Below are 14,799 nucleotides of genomic sequence, written 5' to 3' on the forward strand. Positions count from 1 at the left end.
GGCATTCGGCAATATTAATCCTTCTCAATTTTAAACAAACCATGTTTAAAAAAACGCTATTCACAGCAGATACATTAAATTTTCATCAGCCTTACTGAACATAGATCACCAGGTAAACACATATGCAATTTCTTAATAGATGTACACATTCAAGCCATCTTTCCAAAAATATATACCGCCCTACATCTTTACCTAAACTCAAAAGTCCCACCATATATATAGCTATGTGCAAGCACAAAAACCTTATCTAAGCACATATTAAGCGGTCATATTGACACACTACCTAATTTTCTCACTTTCATGCTGACAGCATCAAATGAAATGTATCCTTTTTTAAAAAAACGAAAAAACTCAATATTAACTGGTTTTCCTTTGAGAAAGCGTTGTTTTCCATTCAGCTCCAGCCTTCTCCTCACTACTATTGCTCCTACACTTCAAAATGCTTACAGTATGGATTGTGGGCCACAGCTATAAATATTGGGCTAAAGAGGCTGCAAGAAAGAGAGGTATTGACAGTGACTTAGGTTTGTCAAATGTGCAGAATACTCGGTTTGGCAAGAGGAGGTTAAAGTTTCATCAGTTGCTGGTTAAATCCATTGTGGATTCCCATGCTCCTCACCTCATGATTGGGCACTGTGGTGGCAATGAACTAGGCACATTGACTTGGGTAGGGCTGGAAATCCTAATGAAACAAACCTTTGTAGAACTGATGCTGCTTTTCGCTCACACTGTCCTGGTGTATTCTAATAGAAGCTAAAGACAGAAATGGAAGAGGTCAAATCAGTTCAGCCCACAGATTGACAAAGCCAGGAAGCATGTTAATAAAACTGTTTCTGCATTCCTCAGAGACCATCACATGGGCTGTACCTATAACAACAATCTGCATTTTGACATGCATGGAATTTATAGAAATTATGGAGTTCACTTTACAGATGAAGGCAACAGGGTGTCTCTACGTAAGCTGAAACTCTGCATCAGGTCTTATGTGTAGTTGTCATATGCACTCAACCAACACAAGGGCTCTGGTCAGGGCCACCCTAGTGCTCGAAATATTGTGAAGTTTTTTTCTAAAGAGTTTTTTTTCTTTAGTTTTTGGGGATCTTTGCGAAGACGGCCTGATCCCCGTGGACATGTCGTGAAAACGGAAAACAAAAGCAGACATTCAAATTAATATGTAAAAAAATCCATTCTGAACATTTTCCTACACATATTACTATATATATAAGTCTTTCAAAGCATGTTTGAAACCCGTATTTTTGTACTAAGGTTCTTTAAAATCCATCTTTCAGACCTATTTTCCGTTTCCGCAGCTATTCGGGACATTGCGATGACGTCGTTAACCGCGACGATCGCATCTTTTCTATCAAGTATAAAACACATATATCCACACATAATACAGTAATTTACGCACTAGGGGTTTCTTTCAGTATTCACTAAACTCATGATTTTCTAGAGAGTTTATATAAAAACCATCTCTAAAACCTATTTTCCATTATCGCGGTGATACTATATAATTAATTCTAACCATCACAGAAGATATCTCACTTTATGAATAACTCCATAAAAACATTTATCAAAATCTCAATTTCTCTATAACAATGCATATTAATGATTCACTGATATTTTTTTTATACTTTCACCAATATTCGCGACGACGTTGATAGTCGCGATGTCCCCGTGCTGGAGGTCTCAGAGTCGCCGTGAATATCACGTGCGATTAAAAAAAACAAAATGTGGGACACATAACTTGTGTCACTGACCCCTCAATTTCTCAAACATTAGGTCAGAGTACCTCTACTCTGACCCCTTATGTTAGCTTTTTCAGAAAATGTCAGCCCTGGGAACTGTTCCCCATAGATTAAATGGTGTTCAGGTTGTGTCCAGCCAATCAGAGCATTCCCGTTGGCGCGTACATTCGCGATCCATCGCAAAACCACTGCAAAATATCTGCAGCCACAGATAGCACTATAATTTTCGACAACTACTGAACGTATGGGGTGTGGCCAAACCGCAGACCAAGATGGCCGCATAGTATCGGAGCTCTGCCGATATCCCCAAAATAAACGGCCATCCCGGCGGCTATGCGTGACACCATACAGACGCGATAGCACAGCAGCATACTCCATGGACTCCGGCACCCGATGATATCACTCTTGTCAATCGCTGTCATTGGAAACCGCAACATACCGAGGTGCACAGAGAAGCCTGCAATGCACAGCTGAGCCGAGGGCTCGAGTGGCACACGGACGCTGTTGAGGGCCGGGATCATACTACATCAAATCCGGGACCCACCCAACCCGACCAAGGAGGTGGCAGCATTGCAGCACGCTCCCGCGTCACCATGAAGACCGCACTGTGCGGAGGATCATGAGAGACCAGGAGTTACTGGACAACCCCGCAAACTTCAGGTAGTCCCGGTCGGCGCCTCCGGCATCATGGAGGAGTGGAAACCCACGCAGAGACCTGTTGACTACCTGCCCTGCTAGCATCACAAACTGCCTGTACCACAGGGCTCAGCGCCCTCGCCCTAAACCCTCAGGGAGTTACACCACCCTTGGGTCCTCCACAGCGCACATGCAGTGTGGTTTGGTGACGATATCTATGGTGGGCGTGGCCCGTGCTGACTTCATCTGCACACTGGCAGAGCGACCACATTTGCGGGGCTCAGAGCGAGACACACTCTATATGAGAAGGCACCATCACCGAAATATACCGCTGACATCTGCACTACAACCCCACCGGTGGCGACCCTACTAGACTGTAGTGAAAAGGGGGTTTGTCTCTTCTACACCAGCCCATATCCCGAGTGCCATAATTGCCGAGCGGCAAGGCGTAACTGCACAGGGCAATCTTGCCATCACACATTTGAGGCCCCTTCCCAGAGGCCATTGGCAAAGGGGATCCAAAACAGAGGAAATTAACTTTTGAAAAGGCAGGCGGCGGGACGGATTCAACTGGCACTACTAGGACGCTGCTGCCGTCCCACCACACAAGGTAGTGTGGCGCTTATGGCTGAACTCAAGGCAGGCTTTAAGGCCTTGGACACATGCTTTTACTCACTGGACAAGATGGGGGCCAGATTAGATCACCACGATAAAAGGCTGGACACTGCCGAAGGCAGAATCTCAGACTTGGAGGATGGCTCGGCTCAGGCTGCCAAACGTCTGGAGAGAATGGATGGTCTGCTCAAGAACTTTGCCATAAAGAATGAGGACCTAGAAGCTAGGGGGAGACGCAACAACATTCGCTTCATGGGAGTGCCTGAATCAACAAATACAGGGCGATTGGATGGATTTGTGGAGGGTCTCTTAACAGATTTATTCGGATGGGAATACTTCACTAATACCTTGGTAGTTGAACGAGCACACAGGTCCCTTGGACCCCGGCCTAACCCTGGCTATCCCCCCGCCCCATCATGGCACGGCTTCTGAACTTTAAGGACAGAGATACAGTCTTGCGGATGGCCCACGAACGTGGGGCCCTAGAATGGCAGGGCTCCTCCATCTCCCTGTACCCTGACTTCACCACGATGTTACAAGAGGCCCGTCAGAAATTCACGGCGGTCAAAACCATGCTACGCAAGGCAGGTCTGAGGTACGGAATGTTATATCCAGCGCGTCTGAAGGTGGATGTCGACCGCAGGTCAAGGATCTTTGATTCCCCAGTGGAGGTACAAGAATTCCTCAGAATCCAAGCTAACTCCGGGTCCCCAAGAAAATCGCCCATGCCAGATCATTCTCCCTGAATGCCAGACTCCGGCACCAGTGTGGAACTGTTGTCCGCCAGCTGAAGGACTCTTTATATTGCAACAAGTTGATAAGTATTGAATGTATATTCTTTACCTTTTTCAGTAGTTGATGTGTTGGACGCAGAACAATGGCTGTGCTGACTCTATTTTTTCACAGCTATTTCAATAACCGGGGATAAGGCGAAGCGTTGCCTCACCCCACTGCTTTGGCACCCTTTTTTGGTATGTTCATATTTGGTGATAGTAACGTTTGTCTAAAACTATTACTGGGATTTGGGCTTTCCTCTAGGTTGAGAATGAGGGGATGGGTGGGGGGGGGGGGTTCAGGTTGCTATCACTGTTTTTCGTTACAGATGCATGATCATGATGTAAAATGTACCCATAGGTCCACAAAATAGAATTCATTGCAGGCCCTTAGATGGCACGTAGAGTCAATCTCTCTGAGAACATTATCCTGATGTCCTGGAATATACGAGGGCTTAGCAACACACAAAAGTGTAAACAAGTCCTACATTATCTACAGCACCATCAGGTGGACATTGCACTTCTACAAGAGACACATCTGCCCCCACAAACGTCTCCAAGCTTTGTGGCCAGTTAGGGGCCAAATAGATACTTTTCTGGCGATAGCACATATGCACGAGGGGTCTCAACGCTTATACATAAACAGCTGCAGTTCAAAACTGTGGAGGTGTACTCGGACCTAGTGGGCAGATTCCTACTGGTCAAGGGTTGGCTCCTTGGGAACACAATCCTATTGGTCAATGTTTATGCACCCAAAACAGACGACCCAGATTTCTTTGCAGAGCTCCAGTCCCGCATAGATATAATGGAGTCTGATCATATCTGCATGGGGGGGCGACTTCAAAATATTACTGAACCCCAGATTAGATAGCACAGCCAGCACACCTGACACCAAGCCCAGGGCCAGGCAAACACTCACTAACTTGCTTGATTCGCATCAACTAATAGACACCTGGCGGTACGTGAACTCCGACGCACCAGCTTACACTCACTACTCAGCTCCGCATCGCACATGGACGTGCCTAGACTACTGGCTTCTCACGCCAAACGTCACAGCCTGGTCAAACAGAATTGACCATCTCCCCACACACATTTTCAGATCATGCTCCAGTCGTGCTCGGGCTTCGGATTCCAGGTGCAGAAAATAGGGTAGGGCAGTGGAGGTTTCCTGAGATGGCCCTTCGGGACTCAGTATTTGAGGCGAAGTTACACCTCGCAGTGCAAGAATACTTTGAATTAAATACAGACAACCAAGGCCACACTATGGGAGGCATTCAAAGCTTATATACGGGTGGTTTGCATCTCCAAGAGTGCAGGTATACTAAGGGACTTGCGGCGCACACTGGTGAAAATTGAGGCCAAATTGACAGCAATAGACACGGACCGAGAGGTGTCCCGAACCCCATCTGGTCTTAGGCGGAGGGCGGCGTTACTGTCCGAGTTTCATGAGGCAGCGTAACAAGAGGTAAATTTTTTGGGGAAACATGCCACTGCCAGGAGATGTGGGGAAGACGAACGCCCTGGGCGTACACTAGCGAGGCTCATACATCCCAACTGAGGGCCGACATACATCACAAGGTTACAGGGCAAGGATGGAGAACTGATAACCGACTGCAAGGGTATTAGCAGTAGTGTATTAGCGTACTACAAGAACCTATACACTACTAAAGTCACCCAGAGCTCGCTGTCCAGCAATACATATTTAGACATGTTGCCTTGGTTTGGCTGGAAGACATGCACAGAGATTTCCTAGCTGAACCATTTACAGTAGATGAAGTGACGCAAGCATTTGAGGACATGGACGGCTCTAAAGCTCCTGGCCTCGATGGGTTCCCAGGATGCTTTTTTAAGATATTTAAAAGAACGCTGGCCCTGCATTTAATTGACGTATACTAAAAAGCCATAGAAGCAGGTGAACTTCCGCCAACAATGCAGGAAGCGGTCATTACACTCCGCCCCGGACCAAGCAAAAACACACAATTATGCGGTTCCTGTAGACCCCTCTCGCTATTGACCTTTGACTACAAGATTTTGGCAAAAATGCTTGCCAACAGACTATCCTTGATAATAGACCAGATGAGATAACCTGCCCAATCAGGCTTTATCCCGCACAGATCTACTGCGCTAAATCTGTGCACACACTCCCCTACCCTCCACAAAATCAACCCCTTGCTCCCGGCTGCAGAGGTCCTATTGGACGCCGAAAAAGCCTTTGATTCACTGGAGTGGCCCTTTCTTAATGCCACGCTGTTAAGACTGGGTATACCACCCAGGTTCATTTCAGTAATATCCCTGTTATACACGTGCCCATCAGCCCGTGTGAGATTGAACGGCTCTCTAACGCCCCCCTTCACTCCGTCGAGGGGAGCACAACAGGGATACCCCCTCTCCCCATTGCTGTTTATCATAGCGATGGACCCTCTTGTATGACAACTGTAAAATAACCACTCACACCAGGGAATACAGTTTAAAACAGGGCCCTTATTATTGAAACTTTATGCTGATGACATCATCCTCAATGTGAGACATCCAGATGAGAACCTCGACCCGAATCTCCATGAAGTCACGCGCTACAGCGCCCTATCGGGACTGCACATAAATTAGAGTAAATCTGAGATTTTTCCCCTGACTGAGGCCCCCTCTACACGTAGCGCAGAATACCCACTAACATGGTGTGACGACTCAGTCAAATATTCAGGCATTCACATTCACAAAGACCTGTCACAGATCCTTCAACTCAACTACGGCCCAGCAATGAATGACTTAAGCGATAAAATAGACCGTTGGCTGAAACTACCCCTCTCGATGGCTGGGAGAATTGTCCTAACTAAAATGGTTGTTCGCCCGTGTTATTTATATATTTTCCAAAACATCCCAATACCGTTGTATAGAAGCTTTTGTGCCACTTTGCAATCTCAACTGATATGACTGGTATGGGGGGGCAGACAGTCCAGAGTCAGCTGGGAAGTCCTAACACTGTCATATGAAAGAGGGGGATTTGTGATCCCTAACTTTCGACTCTATTATTTAATAGCACAATGCAGATTTTCACAACACTAGTTTTATTCGGACGCCCGCATTATTTATTTATTTATTTATTTTTTGATATTTATAAAGCGCAGCATATACCCTAGGGCGTCTTGGCGCTAAGAGAACAGTTACTTGTGGTGAAAAACGTGGAGATGGAGGATTCATTGATCGAACATCCAAGTTTTTAGGAGCTTACGGAAGTGAAGAAGGGAGGGGCTCTGCCTGATGTTAAGGGGTAAAGTGTTCCAGAGCTTTGGAGCTGCCACCAGGAAGCGTCGGTCACCCCAGGATACCGTCTTTGTACGAGGAATAACCAGTTGGCCGAGGGAAGCTGAACGTAACGCTCTGCTAGGTTTGTACGGTTGCAGCTGCTCTTTCAAAAAGTGAGGTCCTTGATTATTGAGCGCTTTGAACACGATACAAAGGGACTTGAAATGGATTCTATTTCGAACGGGGAGCCAGTGGTAATCCTTTATGCTTCTTGATATTGATTCATATTTTGTTTTTCCTGAAAGCAAGCGTGCTGCTGCGTTCTGAATAGTTTGTAGTTTGGTTATTACTCTGGATTGAGCGTTAAGAAAGAGGCCATTGCAGTAATCCAGAGCAGAAAAAACTAGAGAGGTGACCAGAGTTTTAATGGCAGACTCCGGGAGAAAAGGTCGAATTTTTCTGATCATCTTTAGTTTTAGATGTGCTATGGAGACGGTTTTATTGGCGTGATCCATGAAGTGTAAACCTTCATCGAAAACGATACCGAGGTTCCTAACTTTGGCGGTTGGAGTGGGAGGGGTACCGAAGGCATCTGGCCACCAGCTTGATGGCCAGGCTGGGAGAAGAGGTCCAAATATGACCACCTCAGTTTTATCTGAGTTTAATTTGAGGCAATTAGTGGCCATCCATTCTCCTATGTCGGTAAGTCCCTTCTTAAATTTTTCAGCCATTTGATCTCCATCACCTTTGATTGCCAATACCAACTGGGTATCATCGGCATAGGAGGTTAGGCTCATCCCGTGTGCTTTGATGGTTTTAGCAAGGTCCGACACATAGATGTTAAAAAGTGTCGGACTAAGGGATGAGCCTTGAGGAACTCCGCAAGGAGATGACAGTTGTGCCGATTGAAATGGGCCTAAGATGACAGCCTGCGTTCTTTTGGCTAGGAAGGAGGCAATTAGATTTTTTGCGGAGTGGCAGATCCCAAATCCCTCGACACGATCGACCAAAATTGTGTGGTCGACCGTGTCGAAGGCCGCTGATAAATCCAGCATTACCAGGATGGCTGTTCCCCCCTGATCTCGGATTACCCTGATATCATCGGCGGCCTTAATCAAGGCTGTCTCTGTCCCATGGTATTTCCGAAATCCAAATTGCGTGTCATCCAGGAGATGGTGTTTCTCAATAAATTCAGAGATTTGAATGTTCATGGCTTTTTCAATCACCTTAGCCACAAATGGGAGACTCGCAATAGGCCTGTAATTTTTTAGCTCATTTTTATCCAGAGAAGGTTTTTTTAACAGAGGTTTTAGTAGGGTATTTTTTAAGGGGTCTGGATAAGTGCCTGCAAGTAGAGTTGAGTTGCATACTTGGGTAAGTAGTGGAATGATGGAGTCCATTATCGGCAGGAGCACTGAGATTGGACAAGGGTCCAGGGCCGATCCTGATTTAATGGTGGACACTATGATTTTGATTTGGTCCGTTGTAATTGATTGAAAGCTGGGGAACGTGTTGGCTGGAGGTAAAATAAGGGAATTGACTGTCCTGGGCAGTGAGTTTGCCGAGAATGCCTGATAGATATCGTCAACTTTGGTAAAGAAAAAAGAGGCTAAAGAGTCACATAGAGATTGTGACGGGGGAGTGAGATCCGGGCAATTACCTGACAGTGATTTTGTGATTTGATACAATCGTCTACTGGAATTTTTAGATTTTTGGATTTGGTCCGTGTAGTAGTCTTTTTTTGCTTTTGTAATCATGGCTTTGTAGAGTGCCAGAGATTCCTTATAGGTTGCTTTACTTGCTGTATCATAGGTTTTCCTCCATTGTCTCTCCTTATTCCGGTTGATTTGCTTTTGTGCCCTTAGTTCTTCGTTATACCAAGGGGCAGTGGGTTTAAATCTATTTTTTGATAATTCTTTAGTCGGGGCTGATTGATTCGTGGCCAAACCCAACCAGGAGTGGAATTGAAGTAGTGCTGAATTGGGGTCAGCAGATAGTACTGGGCAAGTATGATCCAGTTTTGACCTAAGATCGTCCAGATTGATGTTTTTCCAATCTTTAAAAGGCTTTTGAGGGATGGGAGTAGGTTTGTTGTCGTAAGGAGTTTTAATGGTGATAGTAGCAAAAATAGCATGATGGTCAGTCCATGGCAGGGGTAATATATTGGTTATTTGTAGGCCTTCTAAATTGGAAAATATGGGATCCAAGATGTGACCAGCTAGGTGAGTGGGAGAAGTGACCCGTTGTTTCAACCCTAATGTTTCCAGATCGGAAATTAGGGTGGTCGTGTCAGTTAAATGGAATTGGTCCAAGTGAAAATTCAGGTCACCTAGGACCGTAAATGCACTTTCAGTGGCAACTGATTCCATCATTATGTTGATGCTGTTGAGAAAGGCTGTTTTGGTTCCAGGGGGGCGATATATCAGTATTCCTTTGAAATTAAACAAAGGTGATAACTTGATGGCAAACTGCATGGCTTCACAGGATATGGATGGGATAGGAATCGTTCTGACAGGATATGAGTCTCTGGCTATTATAGCTAGCCCACCCCCTCTTTGTCCAAATCTGTCCTGGCGGTATGCTTTGTAACCGTCCGGTACTGCTATAGCTAAGTCTGGCTCTGAAGATTCGTCGGTCCATGTCTCAGTGACAAACAGAACATCCAATTTAAAGTCGATGATGAGGTCTGAGATCTCTTGCCTATGCTTAACGAGTGAGCGCGCATTGACAAGGGCAATTGTTCTGGTAGCTGTTTTTCCATTCCTTGCAGATACCGTATTTACGACAGGTAATCGTAAAGGTATCGAGTGATTACAATGGGGACAGTGGGTAGCAGACTGGCTATGTAATCCTGAAGGTTTTATTTTTATACAGCGAGTGTTAGGCGCTGGCTGAAGTGCCCGTAGGTCATGGCTAGTGTACGTCCTGTCGGTATCTGGCGTCGGTCGGGCAGGGGTCGTGGCCCTGGGCCCGGTCCCGGCGCGGACAGGCGCAGACGGGCTTGCCTTAGGCGCGCCCGCTGCGCTCGTCCGCTGCGCTTCCGCCAAAGGCACATATCTAGCGGTAGGGGGAGGGCGCTAGTTAGGGGAGGGGTGTGGCCTCGAGGGGGCGTGGCCTCAGTGCACGCCGCCAATGGCGTTCGTTCTAATGCCTTCTCGACAGAGACCGCAATCAGCGAAGGGAACCGCTGTGCGGGATGCCAAGTGGGGTGCTGGTCCTGGTAGGAGCCCCGTGTGAGGTACAGTTAAAATACAAATAGTGGTGACACACAAAGATTTAAAAAACACGACAACACAGTTCAGCTCCCGGCTTCCGCCTCAGGAGTAAACGTTCTGCACGCGCGCTAAATCTCTGAGCTTTTAAGCACGGGGGGGGGGCGTGGCCTCGAGGGGGCGTGGCCTCAGTGCACGCCGCCAATGGCGTTCGTTCTAATGCCTTCTCGACAGAGACCGCAATCAGCGAAGGGAACCGCTGTGCGGGATGCCAAGTGGGGTGCTGGTCCTGGTAGGAGCCCCGTGTGAGGTACAGTTAAAATACAAATAGTGGTGACACACAAAGATCTAAAAAAACACGACAACACAGTTCAGCTCCCGGCTTCCGCCTCAGGAGTAAACGTTCTGCACGCGCGCTAAATCTCTGAGCTTTTAAGCACTGGGGGGGCGTGGCCTCGAGGGGGCGTGGCCTCAGTGCACGCCGCCAATGGCGTTCGTTCTAATGCCTTCTCGACAGAGACCGCAATCAGCGAAGGGAACCGCTGTGCGGGATGCCAAGTGGGGTGCTGGTCCTGGTAGGAGCCCCGTGTGAGGTACAGTTAAAATACAAATAGTGGTGACACACAAAGATTTAAAAAACACGACAACACAGTTCAGCTCCCGGCTTCCGCCTCAGGAGTACTTACCTACGGCCCAAAGCTGACCTTACGCACCCCACCCCGCTATCGACTCTATTGCCGGTGGGCATGGCTTGCGACCCGCAGGACCTGCAAACAATCTCCACGACTAGCTGGGCCTGGAAACAACTGACTCTGGCAACTGGGACGCAACTACTGTACTCATCCTCCCTCCCATTAGCAGGGAATTTATGGAACATACAGTAAAGCGCACCCTTAAAAAATTCGAACTTGAAACGTTTGGGGACCTTTTCCCCAACAACCATATTTTTCCTGTAGCGAAGACACCGGATTAAAGGAAGCTACGTTCATGGAGCAGTTCATATTATATTGTTTGCAAAGAGCACGGAGATCGCAAATTCTTAGCTATCCCATTGAACCGTCAGATTTCCCACCGCTGACACTTCTTATTAAGGATAGCAGAAGAGAACACCTTATATACAAAATGTATAGGGACCTGATAGCACTGCACCCACCCCGGGAAGAGAAGGTACAGCAGGCTTGGGAACAGGATTTGGGTCAACCCCTCACAGACACACAGTGGCATTACTGTTGCGCACAAACTCGCGGAGTCCCCTTTAACCATAAGCAAAAGATACTACATTTCAAGTTTTTGCTCCGGGCATATGTTACCCCAGCTAGGGTTCATCGCATGGACCCAGCTCGACCACACATGTGCCAACAATGTGGAATCTCGATGGCAGATTTCACACATTTGACATGGACACGCGATAAGGTGGCCCACTTCTGGAAACGGGTATTTGAGGAACTTTCACAAATGATTGGCCGACCCCCCCCGACCTCCTGATGGCATTACTAGGATTTATTAAGAACCTCCCTAAATCCTCCAGACGCTTCTGCTCAATAGTACTCTTACTCGCCAAGAGGGAAGTCGCAATACATTGGGGGAGTAAGTACACACTGACACTAAATGGATGGATGTTTAGTTTGACATATTGAAACACCAACAGTGAACTATATGCTCAGCTCCAAGCCCCATCATCTAGGCCGCTTGACATATGGCAACCTTTCAAACCCTACTTGTTAGCAAGAACTTTGGTTAGTTCACAAACTGAACCAGAGCCTTTGCCAGAACATTGAAAGAGACAGGTAGTGGAGTAGCCACACTCAATTTGTAAGGGGCACAGGGAAAACGTTTTATATCACAATGTGTTTGTTCTTTTTTGGTTATTATGTAAATTGTGGACCTAAATTGTACTGTTTGGTATTAAAGGAGAAAATTATATAAATAAAGCTTTAAAAAAAACTACTGACTGTATTACACCAAATAAGCAAATGGCACTTCCGACATCTACCTCCCTGCCAAATTTGGTGTAAGTCCGTTCAGTGGTTTGGGCTGTAGGTGTGGCTTAAGGTTCCTATGGGAATTAACATTACAAACGCTGCCTTATTTCGCACCCCAAATTCTTGGTCCTCACAGCACGGATCACTCCAAACTACCCATAACAATAGCAAGCATGCAGATTAGTCAAACAACTAATAACTGGCGACTGCCAGTGGGATTCATATATGTATATATATATATATATATATATATATATATATATATATATATATACATATATGTATATCTTCGGAATCTAATCTTAGCATTTATCTGTGAGTACACTTGTCTAAGTTGGGAAACAACTTTTACAACGCAATGCTATTACAACGCATTTTTTACAACGCAAAAGCTTTTACAACGCATGCATTTACAACGCATGCTATTATATGGTAAGTACTGTTACAACGCATATACCATTACAACGCATTTTTATTAATTTTTTTAATTATTTAATATGTTAGTATTTATCATAAATACTAGGGGTGGGCGGAATTTGCGTAATCGCGTCACGCAAATCTCCGCGAAACGGTAAAAATCTCCGCGAACACGCAGAAATTCCGCGAACACGCGGAATTGCTTGTGCGCGATGCTTTTTTCCTGTTCACAATCGCAGATTGCGTGCTCGGGAAGAAATATCTCGCGAACACGCATTTTGAGAACGCGAACAAGCAAAAATTTCGCGAAGTCGCGGAAAGCGGAATTTTGGCCAATTTCGCGTTCTGCGGAGAACGCGAAATTACCCAAATTCCGCAAATTCCGCGAACGGAACGGAATTTGCCACCCAGGCCTGATAAATACTATATTATAAAAAATAGAAAGAGTAATTTTAGAGTACAAATAAATAAATAAATAAGAAAAATAATAATATATGAATATTATTTTAAAACATTAATACTAAAGTATTTTTAAAATATGAAAGAGTAATTTTTCAGTATAAATAAATAAATAAAAAATAATATATTATATGAGTAGTATTATAAAAGATTAATACTTAAGTATTTAAAGAATATTATGAGTATAAATAAATAAATAAAAAAATAATAATAAATGAGTAGTATTATAAAAGATTAATACTTGAGTATTTTAAAAATATGAAAGAGTAATTTTTCAGTATAAATAAATAAATAAAAAAAATAATAATTTATGAGTGGTATTGTAAAAGATTAATACATAAGTATTTTAAAAATATGAAAGAGTAATTTATGAGTATATATAAAAAAAAAAGGATAAAAAATGTGTAGTATTATAAAAGATTAATACTTGAGTATTTTTAACTTTCTTATTTTAAATGTAAATAATAATATTAATTAAAGAAAAAAAGAATGAGTACTTTTGGAGTATTTAAATTGTATAAGAGAAAATGTTAAACAAGACATTCATACATAAAAGATTATAAAAAAATATAAATATATTAAAAAATTATTTTAAAAAAATTATAAAAAAATATTTTAATAATTAAAAAAATATTTAAAATATTAATAGAGTTATTTAAAATAATTTAACTTTATATTATACCAAAACAAAAAAGAAAAAAGAAAATAGAACTTACTTTAAAAAAAATTCCCACGCTTTTGTATTGAAGTCTATGTGATAAATTGTCCTTCATTTATTTTGGCAGCTTAAGAAGATACAATCCGCGGAACAAGAAAGGAAGGAGTGAAAAGAGAAGAAAAAGCAAGTTTGATAGGGAAAAGAAATTAGACTCGAGGTAAGGAACACATTTAGTAAATTTACATATTAAAATATATATTTAACATGTTTAAATAACAAATTAATAAAAAATAACAGTAAACAATTAAGGTGTATTAAATATTTCTTTATTTGAAAAAACATAGAAAAAACATTTTTGTTTTATTCATTTTTATAACATAATGTACATATTTTAAAAAAATATACATTATTAATAATTATAAACATATATTAATTGAAATACTAAATAAAATAGTCCTTTTTTAACATTGATGCACGCGATGACGTCATGACGTGAACGTAAACGTAAGGCGCCATTTTTGAGAGCATCGGAGGAGGAAGCAGCAGGAAGCTGATCTGCGTCCAGGTAGGAAACTTTTTCACATTTTTTTATTGTTATAAAGTTAAAAAAATATACATATATAGTAAAGAAAGAATAAGGAGAGGTTGCAGAATAACTAATTGATGTTTAGAATGTAAAATAGCATGTCCACGTTCATGTCATTAGTGTATGTCTATGTCGGGTCGCGAAAATTTATTTGTTGAAAAAAAAGAAAATAATTAACTGTAACAGTAATTAAAGTTACAATTAAAAATGTTAATTTCAAAACTTCGGTAAGAATACCAATGATTTATATCTTCATTTAAAAAAAACAATTTTGCGTATTAATAATTTTTGGAAAAAATGCTTGTTATTTATTTGGTGTTTATGCAGCAATGTGCATTTCTGAAAAAGGATTGACTTTGGAAAATTTGAATAGGTAGAGTTTTTTTGCATCTTTTGGGTGGTAGTTAGTTTGGAAGTTTTCGAATAATTATTATCATTACATTGATCTTTGGAAAGTTGAACAAATATTATGG

Source organism: Triturus cristatus, chromosome 10 (genome assembly GCF_964204655.1).
Source record: "Triturus cristatus chromosome 10, aTriCri1.1, whole genome shotgun sequence".
NCBI lineage: Eukaryota > Metazoa > Chordata > Amphibia > Caudata > Salamandridae > Triturus > Triturus cristatus.